This window comes from Eubalaena glacialis, chromosome 7 (assembly GCF_028564815.1).
Source record: "Eubalaena glacialis isolate mEubGla1 chromosome 7, mEubGla1.1.hap2.+ XY, whole genome shotgun sequence".
In the NCBI taxonomy this organism is placed as follows: domain Eukaryota; kingdom Metazoa; phylum Chordata; class Mammalia; order Artiodactyla; family Balaenidae; genus Eubalaena; species Eubalaena glacialis.
In genome coordinates, this window is record NC_083722.1 from 117633415 (window position 1) to 117653296 (window position 19882).

Here is a 19882-nt window from a genome sequence, read left to right on the forward strand (position 1 = left end):
TTGTCAACGCTTTGCCGCTTTTCATGTGCTTTCAAGGCGAGTCGAGTCTGCCTCCTGAAACCTGTTTCCTGCAATTCTGCCTTGCTTTCAAATCCTCCTCGTTGCCTTCCCTCAATATATTTGTGGACGAGAGTTATCATTTATAACTCTGCAGGTTTGTGAGTTGCAGTGCCCCTGAGCTCCATTTGTCAACTCGCTTTTTTGGGAGCTGGCCGCCAAAGCGCAGGATTGCTTCAGGCCGTATTCTGGTTCCGGGGGGCAGGCTGAGCCTGTGGTTCATTCTTCTTCCTGATGGGAAAATAGAGTGACCTGTGCCTGTCCCAACACCTAGAGCTAGTCTCTCATTGGTTCCCCCTCTTCCCGTTCATCCTCAGGCCAAATTGCGACCTGTCCGAAACAGGAGGTTAAAGGTGCTGATTCTCCAAGTAGGGAGATTGTTAGTAGAGCGGCTGGAATGGCGAACCCGAGCACAAGGAGAGGAGAAATGAGGTGCGTTTGAGAAACCTTTCCCGATCACACGGTGTACCATCTTCTGGGTTTCCCATGCATGTTTTCGATGTAGGAAGATGCCCTTGAACCTGGAGATTTGGGACCCACGGCATGGGTACCACGCAGTATGACTTTAAAGGGTCTGCGTTTGCTCACCCAAGCTGACCAATCCTCTCAGCCCCAAGAGTGTCCAGCCTTATGTCTCATCCAGCTGTGGGTCTAGATATGGTCAATCCAGGTTGCATCAGAGCCCCTGAACGGATTTTGTAAGAATTTCTCTCTCTTTCACTGTCTTTGTTTTATGGGGTTTTTTTTAAAGTAATCTATTTTGATAATGGGATTTAGCTGCTTTTCACTGCTGTGTTTATGCCGCTTTACACCCTCTTGATTCATTTCCAGAGAGATATCAATACATAGGTTTTAAGACTCTTACTAGTCAGATATATTCTTGGGCGGTGAATAGGGGCTGTTGAGTCCAGTTCACTGAGCAGGGGGTAGGTCTTGTCTATTACACATTTGGCTTGTGGAACGGTATCTGAGCTAATTTCAAACCCTTGTTTTATGCATCACCCCACCTCACCTTTCCCGTTAAGCAGCCATAGTGTGTTTTCTAAATGTGTGACTCTGTTCTGTTTTGTAATTCAGTTCAAGTGTAGCGATTTTGACATTCCCTCTATAAGTGATATCTTAGGATAAGTGTCCTTTTCTGTGTGACTTATTTCACTGAGAGTCATCGTACCTAAATCCACTCATCCTGCTGCTACTAGCCTTATGACATTGATTTCATGGCTGAGTGATATTCCATTGTGCCTAAGTACCACAACTTCTTTATCCATTTTTCTCTTTCCTGGGATATTGAAGGTGTACCGAAGTGGAGGTTCTTGGAAACAGAGCAGCCCTAAACTTTGGGGTGCCTGTGTCTTGTTGATTTTTAGGTTTCCCGATTTATACGCCCATGAGTGGAAGTGCCCTATGCTCTCTAAGCTGTGCTTATTACATGTTTCAGGACACACCGTACACTTCTCCAGAGTGGCTGTTGGCAATTTACATCCCGCCCATCAGCGTAGCAAGGCTCCCATGTCTCCGTGGCCTGTCCTGCATTTCTGGTTTTTACACTTTTTTCAGCATGGCCCTTTTGACCGATGGCAAGCGAGACTTGTTTGTAGCGCTGATTTGCCTTTCCGGCTTGCCTGGTTGGCCAAAAAGGGCGTATGCCTTTTTTCCTGAATATATTCAGGAAAAAACGCATACGCCCTTTTTGGCCAAGGGCATCATTGTGAACGCTTTGCCGCTTTTCATGTGCTTTCAAGGCGAGTCGAGTCTGCCTCCTGAAACCTGTTTCCTGCAATTCTGCCTTGCTTTCAAATCCTCTTCGTTGCCTTCCCTCAATATATTTGTGGACGAGAGTTATCATTTATAACTCTGCAGGTTTGTGACTTGCAGTGCCCCTGAGCTCCATTTGTCAAGTCGCTTTTTTGGGAGCTGGCCGCCAAAGCGCAGGATTGCTTCAGGCCGTATTCTGGTTCCGGGGGGCAGGCTGAGCCTGTGGTTCATTCTTCTTCCTGATGGGAAAATAGAGTGACCTGTGCCTGTCCCAACACCTAGAGCTAGTCTCTCATTGGTTCCCCCTCTTCCCGTTCATCCTCAGGCCAAATTGCGACCTGTCCGAAACAGGAGGTTAAAGGTGCTGATTCTCCAAGTAGGGAGATTGTTAGTAGAGCGGCTGGAATGGCGAACCCGAGCACAAGGAGAGGAGAAATGAGGTGCGTTGGAGAAACCTTTCCCGATCACACGGTGTACCATCTTCTGGGTTTCCCACGCATGTTTTCGATGTAGGAAGATGCCCTTGAACCCGGAGATTTGGGACCCACGGCATGGGTACCACGCAGTAGGACTTTAAAGGGTCTGCGTTTGCTCACCCAAGCTCACCAATTCTCTCAGCCCCAAGAGTGTCCAGCCTTATGTCTCATCCAGCTGTGGGTCTAGATATGGTCAATCCAGGTTGCATCAGAGCCCCTGAACGGATTTTGTAAGAATTTCTCTCTCTTTCACTGTCTTTGTTTTATGGGGTTTTTTTTAAAGTAATCTATTTTGATAATGGGGTTTAGCTGCTTTTCACTGCTGTGTTTATGCCGCTTTACACCCTCTTGATTCACTTCCAGAGAGATATCAATACATAGGTTTTAAGACTCTTACTAGTCAGATATATTCTTGGGCGGTGAATAGGGGCTGTTGAGTCCAGTTCACTGAGCAGGGGGTAGGTCTTGTCTATTACATATTTGGCTTGTGGAACGGTATCTGAGCTAATTTCAAACCCTTGTTTTATGCATCACCCCACCTCACCTTTCCCGTTAAGCAGCCATAGTGTGTTTTCTAAATGTGTGACTCTGTTCTGTTTTGTAATTCAGTTCAAGTGTAGCGATTTTGACATTCCCTCTATAAGTGATATCTTAGGATAAGTGTCCTTTTCTCTGTGACTTATTTCACTGAGAGTCACCGTACCTAAATCCACTCATCCTGCTGCTACTAGCCTTATGACATTGATTTCATGGCTGAGTGATATTCCATTGTGCCTAAGTACCACAAGTTCTTTATCCATTTTTCTCTTTCCTGGGATATTGAAGGTGTACCGAAGTGGAGGTTCTTGGAAACAGAGCAGCCCTAAACTTTGGGGTGCCTGTGTCTTGTTGAGTTTTAGGTTTCCCGATTTATACGCCCATGAGTGGAAGTGCCCTATGCTCTCTAAGCTGTGCTTATTACATGTTTCAGGACACACCGTACACTTCTCCAGAGTGGCTGTTGGCAATTTACATCCCGCCCATCAGCGTAGCAAGGCTCCCATGTCTCCGTGGCCTGTCCTGCATTTCTGGTTTTTACACTTTTTTCAGCATGGCCCTTTTGACCGATGGGAAGCGAGACTTGTTTGTAGCGCTGATTTGCCTTTCCGGCTTGCCTGTTTGGCCAAAAAGGGCGTATGCCTTTTTTCCTGAATATATTCAGGAAAAAAGGCATACGCCCTTTTTGGCCAAGGGCATCATTGTCAACGCTTTGCCGCTTTTCATGTGCTTTCAAGGCGAGTCGAGTCTGCCTCCTGAAACCTGTTTCCTGCAATTCTGCCTTGCTTTCAAATCCTCTTCGTTGCCTTCCCTCAATATATTTGTGGACGAGAGTTATCATTTATAACTCTGCAGGTTTGTGAGTTGCAGTGCCCCTGAGCTCCATTTGTCAAGTCGGTTTTTTGGGAGCTGGCCGCCAAAGCGCAGGATTGCTTCAGGCCGTATTCTGGTTCCGGGGGGCAGGCTGAGCCTGTGGTTCATTCTTCTTCCTGATGGGAAAATAGAGTGACCTGTGCCTGTCCCAACACCTAGAGCTAGTCTCTCATTGGTTCCCCCTCTTCCCGTTCATCCTCAGGCCAAATTGCGACCTGTCCGAAACAGGAGGTTAAAGGTGCTGATTCTCCAAGTAGGGAGATTGTTAGTAGAGCGGCTGGAATGGCGAACCCGAGCACAAGGAGAGGAGAAATGAGGTGCGTTGGAGAAACCTTTCCCGATCACACGGTGTACCATCTTCTGGGTTTCCCACGCATGTTTTCGATGTAGGAAGATGCCCTTGAACCCGGAGATTTGGGACCCACGGCATGGGTACCACGCAGTAGGACTTTAAAGGGTCTGCGTTTGCTCACCCAAGCTCACCAATTCTCTCAGCCCCAAGAGTGTCCAGCCTTATGTCTCATCCAGCTGTGGGTCTAGATATGGTGAATCCAGGTTGCATCAGAGCCCCTGAACGGATTTTGTAAGAATTTCTCTCTCTTTCACTGTCTTTGTTTTATGGGGTTTTTTTTAAAGTAATCTATTTTGATAATGGGGTTTAGCTGCTTTTCACTGCTGTGTTTATGCCGCTTTACACCCTCTTGATTCACTTCCAGAGAGATATCAATACATAGGTTTTAAGACTCTTACTAGTCAGATATATTCTTGGGCGGTGAATAGGGGCTGTTGAGTCCAGTTCACTGAGCAGGGGGTAGGTCTTGTCTATTACATATTTGGCTTGTGGAACGGTATCTGAGCTAATTTCAAACCCTTGTTTTATGCATCACCCCATCTCACCTTTCCCGTTAAGCAGCCATAGTGTGTTTTCTAAATGTGTGACTCTGTTCTGTTTTGTAATTCCGTTCAAGTGTAGCGATTTTGACATTCCCTCTATAAGTGATATCTTAGGATAAGTGTCCTTTTCTCTGTGACTTATTTCACTGAGAGTCATCGTACCTAAATCCACTCATCCTGCTGCTACTAGCCTTATGACATTGATTTCATGGCTGAGTGATATTCCATTGTGCCTAAGTACCACAAGTTCTTTATCCATTTTTCTCTTTCCTGGGATATTGAAGGTGTACCGAAGTGGAGGTTCTTGGAAACAGAGCAGCCCTAAACTTTGGGGTGCCTGTGTCTTGTTGAGTTTTAGGTTTCCCGATTTATACGCCCATGAGTGGAAGTGCCCTATGCTCTGTAAGCTGTACTTATTACATGTTTCAGGACACACCGTACACTTCTCCAGAGTGGCTGTTGGCAATTTACATCCCGCCCATCAGCGTAGCAAGGCTCCCATGTCTCCGTGGCCTGTCCTGCATTTCTGGTTTTTACACTTTTTTCAGCATGGCCCTTTTGACCGATGGGAAGCGAGACTTGTTTGTAGCGCTGATTTGCCTTTCCGGCTTGCCTGTTTGGCCAAAAAGGGCGTATGCCTTTTTTCCTGAATATATTCAGGAAAAAACGCATACGCCCTTTTTGGCCAAGGGCATCATTGTCAACGCTTTGCCGCTTTTCATGTGCTTTCAAGGCGAGTCGAGTCTGCCTCCTGAAACCTGTTTCCTGCAATTCTGCCTTGCTTTCAAATCCTCTTCGTTGCCTTCCCTCAATATATTTGTGGACGAGAGTTATCATTTATAACTCTGCAGGTTTGTGAGTTGCAGTGCCCCTGAGCTCCATTTGTCAAGTCGCTTTTTTGGGAGCTGGCCGCCAAAGCGCAGGATTGCTTCAGGCCGTATTCTGGTTCCGGGGGGCAGGCTGAGCCTGTGGTTCATTCTTCTTCCTGATGGGAAAATAGAGTGACCTGTGCCTGTCCCAACACCTAGAGCTAGTCTCTCATTGGTTCCCCCTCTTCCCGTTCATCCTCAGGCCAAATTGCGACCTGTACGAAACAGGAGGTTAAAGGTGCTGATTCTCCAAGTAGGGAGATTGTTAGTAGAGCGGCTGGAATGGCGAACCCGAGCACAAGGAGAGGAGAAATGAGGTGCGTTGGAGAAACCTTTCCCGATCACACGGTGTACCATCTTCTGGGTTTCCCACGCATGTTTTCGATGTAGGAAGATGCCCTTGAACCTGGAGATTTGGGACCCACGGCATGGGTACCACGCAGCATGACTTTAAAGGGTCTGCGTTTGCTCACCCAAGCTCACCAATCCTCTCAGCCCCAAGAGTGTCCAGACTTATGTCTCATCCAGCTGTGGGTCTAGATATGGTCAATCCAGGTTGCATCAGAGCCCCTGAACGGATTTTGTAAGAATTTCTCTCTCTTTCACTGTCTTTGTTTTATGGGGTTTTTTTTAAAGTAATCTATTTTGATAATGGGGTTTAGCTGCTTTTCACTGCTGTGTTTATGCCGCTTTCCACCCTCTTGATTCACTTCCAGAGAGATATCAATACATAGGTTTTAAGACTCTTACTAGTCAGATATATTCTTGGGCGGTGAATAGGGGCTGTTGAGTCCAGTTCACTGAGCAGGGAGTAGGTCTTGTCTATTACATATTTGGCTTGTGGAACGGTATCTGAGCTAATTTCAAACCCTTGTTTTATGCATCACCCCACCTCACCTTTCCCGTTAAGCAGCCATAGTGTGTTTTCTAAATGTGTGACTCTGTTCTGTTTTGTAATTCAGTTCAAGTGTAGCGATTTTGACATTCCCTCTATAAGTGATATCTTAGGATAAGTGTCCTTTTCTGTGTGACTTATTTCACTGAGAGTCATCGTACCTAAATCCACTCATCCTGCTGCTACTAGCCTTATGACATTGATTTCATGGCTGAGTGATATTCCATTGTGCCTAAGTACCACAACTTCTTTATCCATTTTTCTCTTTCCTGGGATATTGAAGGTGTACCGAAGTGGAGGTTCTTGGAAACAGAGCAGCCCTAAACTTTGGGGTGCCTGTGTCTTGTTGATTTTTAGGTTTCCCGATTTATACGCCCATGAGTGGAAGTGCCCTATGCTCTCTAAGCTGTGCTTATTACATGTTTCAGGACACACCGTACACTTCTCCAGAGTGGCTGTTGGCAATTTACATCCCGCCCATCAGCGTAGCAAGGCTCCCATGTCTCCGTGGCCTGTCCTGCATTTCTGGTTTTTACACTTTTTTCAGCATGGCCCTTTTGACCGATGGCAAGCGAGACTTGTTTGTAGCGCTGATTTGCCTTTCTGGCTTGCCTGGTTGGCCAAAAAGGGCGTATGCGTTTTTTCCTGAATATATTCAGGAAAAAACGCATACGCCCTTTTTGGCCAAGGGCATCATTGTCAACGCTTTGCCGCTTTTCATGTGCTTTCAAGGCGAGTCGAGTCTGCCTCCTGAAACCTGTTTCCTGCAATTCTGCCTTGCTTTCAAATCCTCTTCGTTGCCTTCCCTCAATATATTTGTGGACGAGAGTTCTCATTTATAACTCTGCAGGTTTGTGAGTTGCAGTGCCCCTGAGCTCCATTTGTCAAGTCGCTTTTTTGGGAGCTGGCCGCCAAAGCGCAGGATTGCTTCAGGCCGTATTCTGGTTCCGGGGGGCAGGCTGAGCCTGTGGTTCATTCTTCTTCCTGATGGGAAAATAGAGTGACCTGTGCCTGTCCCAACACCTAGAGCTAGTCTCTCATTGGTTCCCCCTCTTCCCGTTCATCCTCAGGCCAAATTGCGACCTGTCCGAAACAGGAGGTTAAAGGTGCTGATTCTCCAAGTAGGGAGATTGTTAGTAGAGCGGCTGGAATGGCGAACCCGAGCCCAAGGAGAGGAGAAATGAGGTGCGTTGGAGAAACCTTTCCCGATCACACGGTGTACCATCTTCTGGGTTTCCCACGCATGTTTTCGATGTAGGAAGATGCCCTTGAACCTGGAGATTTGGGACCCACGGCATGGGTACCACGCAGCATGACTTTAAAGGGTCTGCGTTTGCTCACCCAAGCTCACCAATTCTCTCAGCCCCAAGAGTGTCCAGCCTTATGTCTCATCCAGCTGTGGGTCTAGATATGGTCAATCCAGGTTGCATCAGAGCCCCTGAACGGATTTTGTAAGAATTTCTCTCTCTTTCACTGTCTTTGTTTTATGGGGTTTTTTTTAAAGTAATCTATTTTGATAATGGGGTTTAGCTGCTTTTCACTGCTGTGTTTATGCCGCTTTACACCCTCTTGATTCACTTCCAGAGAGATATCAATACATAGGTTTTAAGACTCTTACTAGTCAGATATATTCTTGGGCGGTGAATAGGGGCTGTTGAGTCCAGTTCACTGAGCAGGGAGTAGGTCTTGTCTATTACATATTTGGCTTGTGGAACGGTATCTGAGCTAATTTCAAACCCTTGTTTTATGCATCACCCCACCTCACCTTTCCCGTTAAGCAGCCATAGTGTGTTTTCTAAATGTGTGACTCTGTTCTGTTTTGTAATTCAGTTCAAGTGTAGCGATTTTGACATTCCCTCTATAAGTGATATCTTAGGATAAGTGTCCTTTTCTGTGTGACTTATTTCACTGAGAGTCATCGTACCTAAATCCACTCATCCTGCTGCTACTAGCCTTATGACATTGATTTCATGGCTGAGTGATATTCCATTGTGCCTAAGTACCACAACTTCTTTATCCATTTTTCTCTTTCCTGGGATATTGAAGGTGTACCGAAGTGGAGGTTCTTGGAAACAGAGCAGCCCTAAACTTTGGGGTGCCTGTGTCTTGTTGATTTTTAGGTTTCCCGATTTATACGCCCATGAGTGGAAGTGCCCTATGCTCTCTAAGCTGTGCTTATTACATGTTTCAGGACACACCGTACACTTCTCCAGAGTGGCTGTTGGCAATTTACATCCCGCCCATCAGCGTAGCAAGGCTCCCATGTCTCCGTGGCCTGTCCTGCATTTCTGGTTTTTACACTTTTTTCAGCATGGCCCTTTTGACCGATGGCAAGCGAGACTTGTTTGTAGCGCTGATTTGCCTTTCTGGCTTGCCTGGTTGGCCAAAAAGGGCGTATGCGTTTTTTCCTGAATATATTCAGGAAAAAACGCATACGCCCTTTTTGGCCAAGGGCATCATTGTCAACGCTTTGCCGCTTTTCATGTGCTTTCAAGGCGAGTCGAGTCTGCCTCCTGAAACCTGTTTCCTGCAATTCTGCCTTGCTTTCAAATCCTCTTCGTTGCCTTCCCTCAATATATTTGTGGACGAGAGTTCTCATTTATAACTCTGCAGGTTTGTGAGTTGCAGTGCCCCTGAGCTCCATTTGTCAAGTCGCTTTTTTGGGAGCTGGCCGCCAAAGCGCAGGATTGCTTCAGGCCGTATTCTGGTTCCGGGGGGCAGGCTGAGCCTGTGGTTCATTCTTCTTCCTGATGGGAAAATAGAGTGACCTGTGCCTGTCCCAACACCTAGAGCTAGTCTCTCATTGGTTCCCCCTCTTCCCGTTCATCCTCAGGCCAAATTGCGACCTGTACGAAACAGGAGGTTAAAGGTGCTGATTCTCCAAGTAGGGAGATTGTTAGTAGAGCGGCTGGAATGGCGAACCCGAGCCCAAGGAGAGGAGAAATGAGGTGCGTTGGAGAAACCTTTCCCGATCACACGGTGTACCATCTTCTGGGTTTCCCACGCATGTTTTCGATGTAGGAAGATGCCCTTGAACCTGGAGATTTGGGACCCACGGCATGGGTACCACGCAGCATGACTTTAAAGGGTCTGCGTTTGCTCACCCAAGCTCACCAATCCTCTCAGCCCCAAGAGTGTCCAGCCTTATGTCTCATCCAGCTGTGGGTCTAGATATGGTCAATCCAGGTTGCATCAGAGCCCCTGAACGGATTTTGTAAGAATTTCTCTCTCTTTCACTGTCTTTGTTTTATGGGGTTTTTTTTAAAGTAATCTATTTTGATAATGGGGTTTAGCTGCTTTTCACTGCTGTGTTTATGCCGCTTTACACCCTCTTGATTCACTTCCAGAGAGATATCAATACCTAGGTTTTAAGACTCTTACTAGTCAGATATATTCTTGGGCGGTGAATAGGGGCTGTTGAGTCCAGTTCACTGAGCAGGGAGTAGGTCTTGTCTATTACATATTTGGCTTGTGGAACGGTATCTGAGCTAATTTCAAACCCTTGTTTTATGCATCACCCCACCTCACCTTTCCCGTTAAGCAGCCATAGTGTGTTTTCTAAATGTGTGACTCTGTTCTGTTTTGTAATTCAGTTCAAGTGTAGCGATTTTGACATTCCCTCTATAAGTGATATCTTAGGATAAGTGTCCTTTTCTCTGTGACTTATTTCACTGAGAGTCATCGTACCTAAATCCACTCATCCTGCTGCTACTAGCCTTATGACATTGATTTCATGGCTGAGTGATATTCCATTGTGCCTAAGTACCACAAGTTCTTTATCCATTTTTCTCTTTCCTGGGATATTGAAGGTGTACCGAAGTGGAGGTTCTTGGAAACAGAGCAGCCCTAAACTTTGGGGTGCCTGTGTCTTGTTGATTTTTAGTTTTCCCGATTTATACGCCCATGAGTGGAAGTGCCCTATGCTCTCTAAGCTGTGCTTATTACATGTTTCAGGACACACCGTACACTTCTCCAGAGTGGCTGTTGGCAATTTACATCCCGCCCATCAGCGTAGCAAGGCTCCCATGTCTCCGTGGCCTGTCCTGCATTTCTGGTTTTTACACATTTTTCAGCATGGCCCTTTTGACCGATGGCAAGCGAGACTTGTTTGTAGCGCTGATTTGCCTTTCCGGCTTGCCTGGTTGGCCAAAAAGGGCGTATGCGTTTTTTCCTGAATATATTCAGGAAAAAACGCATACGCCCTTTTTGGCCAAGGGCATCATTGTCAACGCTTTGCCGCTTTTCATGTGCTTTCAAGGCGAGTCGAGTCTGCCTCCTGAAACCTGTTTCCTGCAATTCTGCCTTGCTTTCAAATCCTCTTCGTTGCCTTCCCTCAATATATTTGTGGACGAGAGTTATCATTTATAACTCTGCAGGTTTGTGAGTTGCAGTGCCCCTGAGCTCCATTTGTCAAGTCGCTTTTTTGGGAGCTGGCCGCCAAAGCGCAGGATTGCTTCAGGCCGTATTCTGGTTCCGGGGGGCAGGCTGAGCCTGTGGTTCATTCTTCTTCCTGATGGGAAAATAGAGTGACCTGTGCCTGTCCCAACACCTAGAGCTAGTCTCTCATTGGTTCCCCCTCTTCCCGTTCATCCTCAGGCCAAATTGCGACCTGTACGAAACAGGAGGTTAAAGGTGCTGATTCTCCAAGTAGGGAGATTGTTAGTAGAGCGGCTGGAATGGCGAACCCGAGCACAAGGAGAGGAGAAATGAGGTGCGTTGGAGAAACCTTTCCCGATCACACGGTGTACCATCTTCTGGGTTTCCCACGCATGTTTTCGATGTAGGAAGATGCCCTTGAACCTGGAGATTTGGGACCCACGGCATGGGTACCACGCAGCATGACTTTAAAGGGTCTGCGTTTGCTCACCCAAGCTCACCAATTCTCTCAGCCCCAAGAGTGTCCAGCCTTATGTCTCATCCAGCTGTGGGTCTAGATATGGTCAATCCAGGTTGCATCAGAGCCCCTGAACGAATTTTGTAAGAATTTCTCTCTCTTTCACTGTCTTTGTTTTATGGGGTTTTTTTTAAAGTAATCTATTTTGATAATGGGGTTTAGCTGCTTTTCACTGCTGTGTTTATGCCGCTTTACACCCTCTTGATTCACTTCCAGAGAGATATCAATACATAGGTTTTAAGACTCTTACTAGTCAGATATATTCTTGGGCGGTGAATAGGGGCTGTTGAGTCCAGTTCACTGAGCAGGGGGTAGGTCTTGTCTATTACATATTTGGCTTGTGGAACGGTATCTGAGCTAATTTCAAACCCTTGTTTTATGCATCACCCCACCTCACCTTTCCCGTTAAGCAGCCATAGTGTGTTTTCTAAATGTGTGACTCTGTTCTGTTTTGTAATTCAGTTCAAGTGTAGCGATTTTGACATTCCCTCTATAAGTGATATCTTAGGATAAGTGTCCTTTTCTCTGTGACTTATTTCACTGAGAGTCATCGTACCTAAATCCACTCATCCTGCTGCTACTAGCCTTATGACATTGATTTCATGGCTGAGTGATATTCCATTGTGCCTAAGTACCACAACTTCTTTATCCATTTTTCTCTTTCCTGGGATATTGAAGGTGTACCGAAGTGGAGGTTCTTGGAAACAGAGCAGCCCTAAACTTTGGGGTGCCTGTGTCTTGTTGATTTTTAGGTTTCCCGATGTATACGCCCATGAGTGGAAGTGCCCTATGCTCTGTAAGCTGTGCTTATTACATGTTTCAGGACACACCGTACACTTCTCCAGAGTGGCTGTTGGCAATTTACATCCCGCCCATCAGCGTAGCAAGGCTCCCATGTCTCCGTGGCCTGTCCTGCATTTCTGGTTTTTACACTTTTTTCAGCATGGCCCTTTTGACCGATGGCAAGCGAGACTTGTTTGTAGCGCTGATTTGCCTTTCCGGCTTGCCTGGTTGGCCAAAAGGGCGTATGCGTTTTTTCCTGAATATATTCAGGAAAAAACGCATACGCCCTTTTTGGCCAAGGGCATCATTGTCAACGCTTTGCCGCTTTTCATGTGCTTTCAAGGCGAGTCGAGTCTGCCTCCTGAAACCTTTTTCCTGCAATTCTGCCTTGCTTTCAAATCCTCCTCGTTGCCTTCCCTCAATATATTTGTGGACGAGAGTTATCATTTATAACTCTGCAGGTTTGTGAGTTGCAGTGCCCCTGAGCTCCATTTGTCAAGTCGCTTTTTTGGGAGCTGGCCGCCAAAGCGCAGGATTGCTTCAGGCCGTATTCTGGTTCCGGGGGGCAGGCTGAGCCTGCGGTTCATTCTTGTTCCTGATGGGAAAATAGAGTGACCTGTGCCTGTCCCAACACCTAGAGCTAGTCTCTCATTAGTTCCCCCTCTTCCCGTTCATCCTCAGGCCAAATTGCGACCTGTACGAAACAGGAGGTTAAAGGTGCTGATTCTCCAAGTAGGGAGATTGTTAGTAGAGCGGCTGGAATGGCGAACCCGAGCACAAGGAGAGGAGAAATGAGGTGCGTTGGAGAAACCTTTCCCGATCACACGGTGTACCATCTTCTGGGTTTCCCACGCATGTTTTCGATGTAGGAAGATGCCCTTGAACCTGGAGATTTGGGACCCACGGCATGGGTACCACGCAGCATGACTTTAAAGGGTCTGCGTTTGCTCACCCAAGCTCACCAATTCTCTCAGCCCCAAGAGTGTCCAGCCTTATGTCTCATCCAGCTGTGGGTCTAGATATGGTCAATCCAGGTTGCATCAGAGCCCCTGAACGGATTTTGTAAGAATTTCTCTCTCTTTCACTGTCTTTGTTTTATGGGTTTTTTTTTAAGTAATCTATTTTGATAATGGGGTTTAGCTGCTTTTCACTGCTGTGTTTATGCCGCTTTACACCCTCTTGATTCACTTCCAGAGAGATATCAATACATAGGTTTTAAGACTCTTACTAGTCAGATATATTCTTTGGCGATGAATAGGGGCTGTTGAGTCCAGTTCACTGAGCAGGGGGTAGGTCTTGTCTATTACATATTTGGCTTGTGGAACGGTATCTGAGCTAATTTCAAACCCTTGTTTTATGCATCACCCCACCTCACCTTTCCCGTTAAGCAGCCATAGTGTGTTTCCTAAATGTGTGACTCTGTTCTGTTTTGTAATTCAGTTCAAGTGTAGCGATTTTGACATTCCCTCTATAAGTGATATCTTAGGATAAGTGTCCTTTTCTCTGTGACTTATTTCACTGAGAGTCATCGTACCTAAATCCACTCATCCTGCTGCTACTAGCCTTATGACATTGATTTCATGGCTGAGTGATATTCCATTGTGCCTAAGTACCACAACTTCTTTATCCATTTTTCTCTTTCCTGGGATATTGAAGGTGTACCGAAGTGGAGGTTCTTGGAAACAGAGCAGCCCTAAACTTTGGGGTGCCTGTGTCTTGTTGATTTTTTGGTTTCCCGATTTATACGTCCATGAGTGGAAGTGCCCTATGCTCTCTAAGCTGTGCTTATTACATATTTCAGGACACACCGTACACTTCTCCAGAGTGGCTGTTGGCAATTTACATCCCGCCCATCAGCGTAGCAAGGCTCCCATGTCTCCGTGGCCTGTCCTGCATTTCTGGTTTTTACACTTTTTTCAGCATGGCCCTTTTGACCGATGGCAAGCGAGACTTCTTTGTAGCGCTGATTTGCCTTTCTGGCTTGCCTGGTTGGCCAAAAAGGGCGTATGCGTTTTTTCCTGAATATATTCAGGAAAAAACGCATACGCCCTTTTTGGCCAAGGGCATCATTGTCAACGCTTTGCCGCTTTTCATGTGCTTTCAAGGCGAGTCGAGTCTGCCTCCTGAAACCTGTTTCCTGCAATTCTGCCTTGCTTTCAAATCCTCCTCGTTGCCTTCCCTCAATATATTTGTGGACGAGAGTTATCATTTATAACTCTGCAGGTTTGTGAGTTGCAGTGCCCCTGAGCTCCATTTGTCAAGTCGCTTTTTTGGGAGCTGGCCGCCAAAGCGCAGGATTGCTTCAGGCCGTATTCTGGTTCTGGGGGGCAGGCTGAGCCTGCGGTTCATTCTTGTTCCTGATGGGAAAATAGAGTGACCTGTGCCTGTCCCAACACCTAGAGCTAGTCTCTCATTGGTTCCCCCTCTTCCCGTTCATCCTCAGGCCAAATTGCGACCTGTACGAAACAGGAGGTTAAAGGTGCTGATTCTCCAAGTAGGGAGATTGTTAGTAGAGCGGCTGGAATGGCGAACCCGAGCACAAGGAGAGGAGAAATGAGGTGCGTTGGAGAAACCTTTCCCGATCACACGGTGTACCATCTTCTGGGTTTCCCACGCATGTTTTCGATGTAGGAAGATGCCCTTGAACCTGGAGATTTGGGACCCACGGCATGGGTACCACGCAGCATGACTTTAAAGGGTCTGCGTTTGCTCACCCAAGCTCACCAATTCTCTCAGCCCCAAGAGTGTCCAGCCTTATGTCTCATCCAGCTGTGGGTCTAGATATGGTCAATCCAGGTTGCATCAGAGCCCCTGAACGGATTTTGTAAGAATTTCTCTCTCTTTCACTGTCTTTGTTTTATGGGTTTTTTTTTAAGTAATCTATTTTGATAATGGGGTTTAGCTGCTTTTCACTGCTGTGTTTATGCCGCTTTACACCCTCTTGATTCACTTCCAGAGAGATATCAATACATAGGTTTTAAGACTCTTACTAGTCAGATATATTCTTGGGCGATGAATAGGGGCTGTTGAGTCCAGTTCACTGAGCAGGGGGTAGGTCTTGTCTATTACATATTTGGCTTGTGGAACGGTATCTGAGCTAATTTCAAACCCTTGTTTTATGCATCACCCCACCTCACCTTTCCCGTTAAGCAGCCATAGTGTGTTTCCTAAATGTGTGACTCTGTTCTGTTTTGTAATTCAGTTCAAGTGTAGCGATTTTGACATTCCCTCTATAAGTGATATCTTAGGATAAGTGTCCTTTTCTCTGTGACTTATTTCACTGAGAGTCATCGTACCTAAATCCACTCATCCTGCTGCTACTAGCCTTATGACATTGATTTCATGGCTGAGTGATATTCCATTGTGCCTAAGTACCACAACTTCTTTATCCATTTTTCTCTTTCCTGGGATATTGAAGGTGTACCGAAGTGGAGGTTCTTGGAAACAGAGCAGCCCTAAACTTTGGGTTGCCTGTGTCTTGTTGATTTTTAGGTTTCCCGATTTTTACGTCCATGAGTGGAAGTGCCCTATGCTCTCTAAGCTGTGCTTATTACATGTTTCAGGACACACCGTACACTTCTCCAGAGTGGATGTTGGCAATTTACATCCCGCCCATCAGCGTAGCAAGGCTCCCATGTCTCCGTGGCCTGTCCTGCATTTCTGGTTTTTACACTTTTTTCAGCATGGCCCTTTTGACCGATGGCAAGCGAGACTTCTTTGTAGCGCTGATTTGCCTTTCCGGCTTGCCTGGTTGGCCAAAAAGGGCGTATGCGTTTTTTCCTGAATATATTCAGGAAAAAACGCATACGCCCTTTTTGGCCAAGGGCATCATTGTCAACGCTTTGCCGCTTTTCATGTGCTTTCAAGGCGAGTCGAGTCTGCCTCCTGAAACCTGTTTCCTGCAATTCTTCCTTGCTTTCAAATCCTCCTCGTTGCCTTCCCTCAATATATTTGTGGACGAGAGTTATCATTTATAACTCTGCAGGTTTGTGAGTTGCAGTGCCCCTGAGCTCCATTTGTTAAGTCGCTTTTTTGGGAGCTGGCCGCCAAAGCGCAGGATTGCTTCAGGCCGTATTCTGGTTCCGGGGGGCAGGCTGAGCCTGTGGTTCATTCTTCTTACTGATGGGAAAATAGAGTGACCTGTGCCTGTCCCAACACCTAGAGCTAGTCTCTCATTGGTTCCCCCTCTTCCCGTTCATCCTCAGGCCAAATTGCAACCTGTACGAAACAGGAGGTTAAAGGTGTTGATTCTCCAAGTAGGGAGATTGTTAGTAGAGTGGCTGGAATGGCGAACCCGAGCACAAGGAGAGGAGAAATGAGGTGCGTTGGAGAAAACTTTCCCGATCACACGGTGTACCATCTTCTGGGTTTCCCACGCATGTTTTCGATGTAGGAAGATGCCCTTGAACCTGGAGATTTGGGACCCACGGCATGGGTACCACGCAGCATGACTTTAAAGGGTCTGCGTTTGCTCACCCAAGCTCACCAATTCTCTCAGCCCCAAGAGTGTCCAGCCTTATGTCTCATCCAGCTGTGGGTCTAGATATGGTCAATCCAGGTTGCATCAGAGCCCCTGAACGGATTTTGTAAGAATTTCTCTCTCTTTCACTGTCTTTGTTTTATGGGGTTTTTTTTAAAGTAATCTATTTTGATAATGGGGTTTAGCTGCTTTTCACTGCTGTGTTTATGCCGCTTTACACCCTCTTGATTCACTTCCAGAGAGATATCAATACATAGGTTTTAAGACTCTTACTAGTCAGATATATTCTTGGGCGGTGAATAGGGGCTGTTGAGTCCAGTTCACTGAGCAGGGGGTAGGTCTTGTCTATTACATATTTGGCTTGTGGAACGGTATCTGAGCTAATTTCAAACCCTTGTTTTATGCATCACCCCACCTCACCTTTCCCGTTAAGCAGCCATAGTGTGTTTTCTAAATGTGTGACTCTGTTCTGTTTTGTAATTCAGTTCAAGTGTAGCGATTTTGACATTCCCTCTATAAGTGATATCTTAGGATAAGTGTCCTTTTCTCTGTGACTTATTTCACTGAGAGTCATCGTACCTAAATCCACTCATCCTGCTGCTACTAGCCTTATGACATTGATTTCATGGCTGAGTGATATTCCATTGTGCCTAAGTACCACAACTTCTTTATCCATTTTTCTCTTTCCTGGGATATTGAAGGTGTACCGAAGTGGAGGTTCTTGGAAATAGAGCAGCCCTAAACTTTGGGGTGCCTGTGTCTTGTTGAGTTTTAGTTTTCCCGATTTATACGCCCATGAGTGGAAGTGCCCTATGCTCTGTAAGCTGTGCTTATTACATGTTTCAGGACACACCGTACACTTCTCCAGAGTGGCTGTTGGCAATTTACATCCCGCCCATCAGCGTAGCAAGGCTCCCATGTCTCCGTGGCCTGTCCTGCATTTCTGGTTTTTACACTTTTTTCAGCATGGCCCTTTTGACCGATGGCAAGCGAGACTTCTTTGTAGCGCTGATTTGCCTTTCTGGCTTGCCTGGTTGGCCAAAAAGGGCGTATGCGTTTTTTCCTGAATATATTCAGGAAAAAACGCATACGCCCTTTTTGGCCAAGGGCATCATTGTCAACGCTTTGCCGCTTTTCATGTGCTTTCAAGGCGAGTCGAGTCTGCCTCCTGAAACCTGTTTCCTGCAATTCTGCCTTGCTTTCAAATCCTCTTCGTTGCCTTCCCTCAATATATTTGTGGACGAGAGTTATCATTTATAACTCTGCAGGTTTGTGAGTTGCAGTGCCCCTGAGCTCCATTTGTCAAGTCGCTTTTTTGGGAGCTGGCCGCCAAGGCACAGGATTGCTTCAGGCCGTATTCTGGTTCCGGGGGGCAGGCTGAGCCTGTGGTTCATTCTTCTTCCTGATGGGAAAATAGAGTGATCTGTGCCTGTCCCAACACCTAGAGCTAGTCTCTCATTGGTTCCCCCTCTTCCCGTTCATCCTCAGGCCAAATTGCGACCTGTACGAAACAGGAGGTTAAAGGTGCTGATTCTCCAAGTAGGGAGATTGTTAGTTGAGCGGCTGGAATGGCGAACCCGAGCACAAGGAGAGGAGAAATGAGGTGCGTTGGAGAAAAATTTCCCGATCACACGGTGTACCATCTTCTGGGTTTCCCACGCATGTTTTCGATGTAGGAAGATGCCCTTGAACCTGGAGATTTGGGACCCACGGCATGGGTACCACGCAGCATGACTTTAAAGGGTCTGCGTTTGCTCACCCAAGCTCACCAATTCTCTCAGCCCCAAGAGTGTCCAGCCTTATGTCTCATCCAGCTGTGGGTCTAGATATGGTCAATCCAGGTTGCATCAGAGCCCCTGAACGGATTTTGTAAGAATTTCTCTCTCTTTCACTGTCTTTGTTTTATGGGGTTTTTTTTAAAGTAATCTATTTTGATAATGGGGCTTAGCTGCTTTTCACTGCTGTGTTTATGCCGCTTTACACCCTCTTGATTCACTTCCAGAGAGATATCAATACATAGGTTTTAAGACTCTTACTAGTCAGATATATTCTTGGGCGGTGAATAGGGGCTGTTGAGTCCAGTTCACTGAGCAGGGGGTAGGTCTTGTCTATTACATATTTGGCTTGTGGAACGGTATCTGAGCTAATTTCAAACCCTTGTTTTATGCATCACCCCACCTCACCTTTCCCGTTAAGCAGCCATAGTGTGTTTTCTAAATGTGTGACTCTGTTCTGTTTTGTAATTCAGTTCAAGTGTAGCGATTTTGACATTCCCTCTATAAGTGATATCTTAGGATAAGTGTCCTTTTCTGTGTGACTTATTTCACTGAGAGTCATCGTACCTAAATCCACTCATCCTGCTGCTACTAGCCTTATGACATTGATTTCATGGCTGAGTGATATTCCATTGTGCCTAAGTACCACAACTTCTTTATCCATTTTTCTCTTTCCTGGGATATTGAAGGTGTACCGAAGTGGAGGTTCTTGGAAACAGAGCAGCCCTAAACTTTGGGGTGCCTGTGTCTTGTTGATTTTTAGGTTTCCCGATTTATACGCCCATGAGTGGAAGTGCCCTATGCTCTCTAAGCTGTGCTTATTACATGTTTCAGGACACACCGTACACTTCTCCAGAGTGGCTGTTGGCAATTTACATCCCGCCCATCAGCGTAGCAAGGCTCCCATGTCTCCATGGCCTGTCCTGCATTTCTGGTTTTTACACTTTTTTCAGCATGGCCCTTTTGACCGATGGCAAGCGAGACTTCTTTGTAGCGCTGATTTGCCTTTCCGGCTTGCCTGGTTGGCCAAAAAGGGCGTATGCGTTTTTTCCTGAATATATTCAGGAAAACACGCATACGCCCTTTTTGGCCAAGGGCATCATTGTCAACGCTTTGCCGCTTTTCATGTGCTTTCAAGGCGAGTCGAGTCTGCCTCCTGAAACCTGTTTCCTGCAATTCTGCCTTGCTTTCAAATCCTCCTCGTTGCCTTCCCTCAATATATTTGTGGACGAGAGTTATCATTTATAACTCTGCAGGTTTGTGAGTTGCAGTGCCCCTGAGCTCCATTTGTCAAGTCGCTTTTTTGCGAGCTGGCCGCCAAAGCGCAGGATTGCTTCAGGCCCTATTCTGGTTCCGGGGGGCAGGCTGAGCCTGCGGTTCATTCTTCTTCCTGATGGGAAAATAGAGTGACCTGTGCCTGTCCCAACACCTAGAGCTAGTCTCTCATTGGTTCCCCCTCTTCCCGTTCATCCTCAGACCAAATTGCGACCTGTCCGAAACAGGAGGTTAAAGGTGCTGATTCTCCAAGTAGGGAGATTGTTAGTAGAGCGGCTGGAATGGCGAACCCGAGCACAAGGAGAGGAGAAATGAGGTG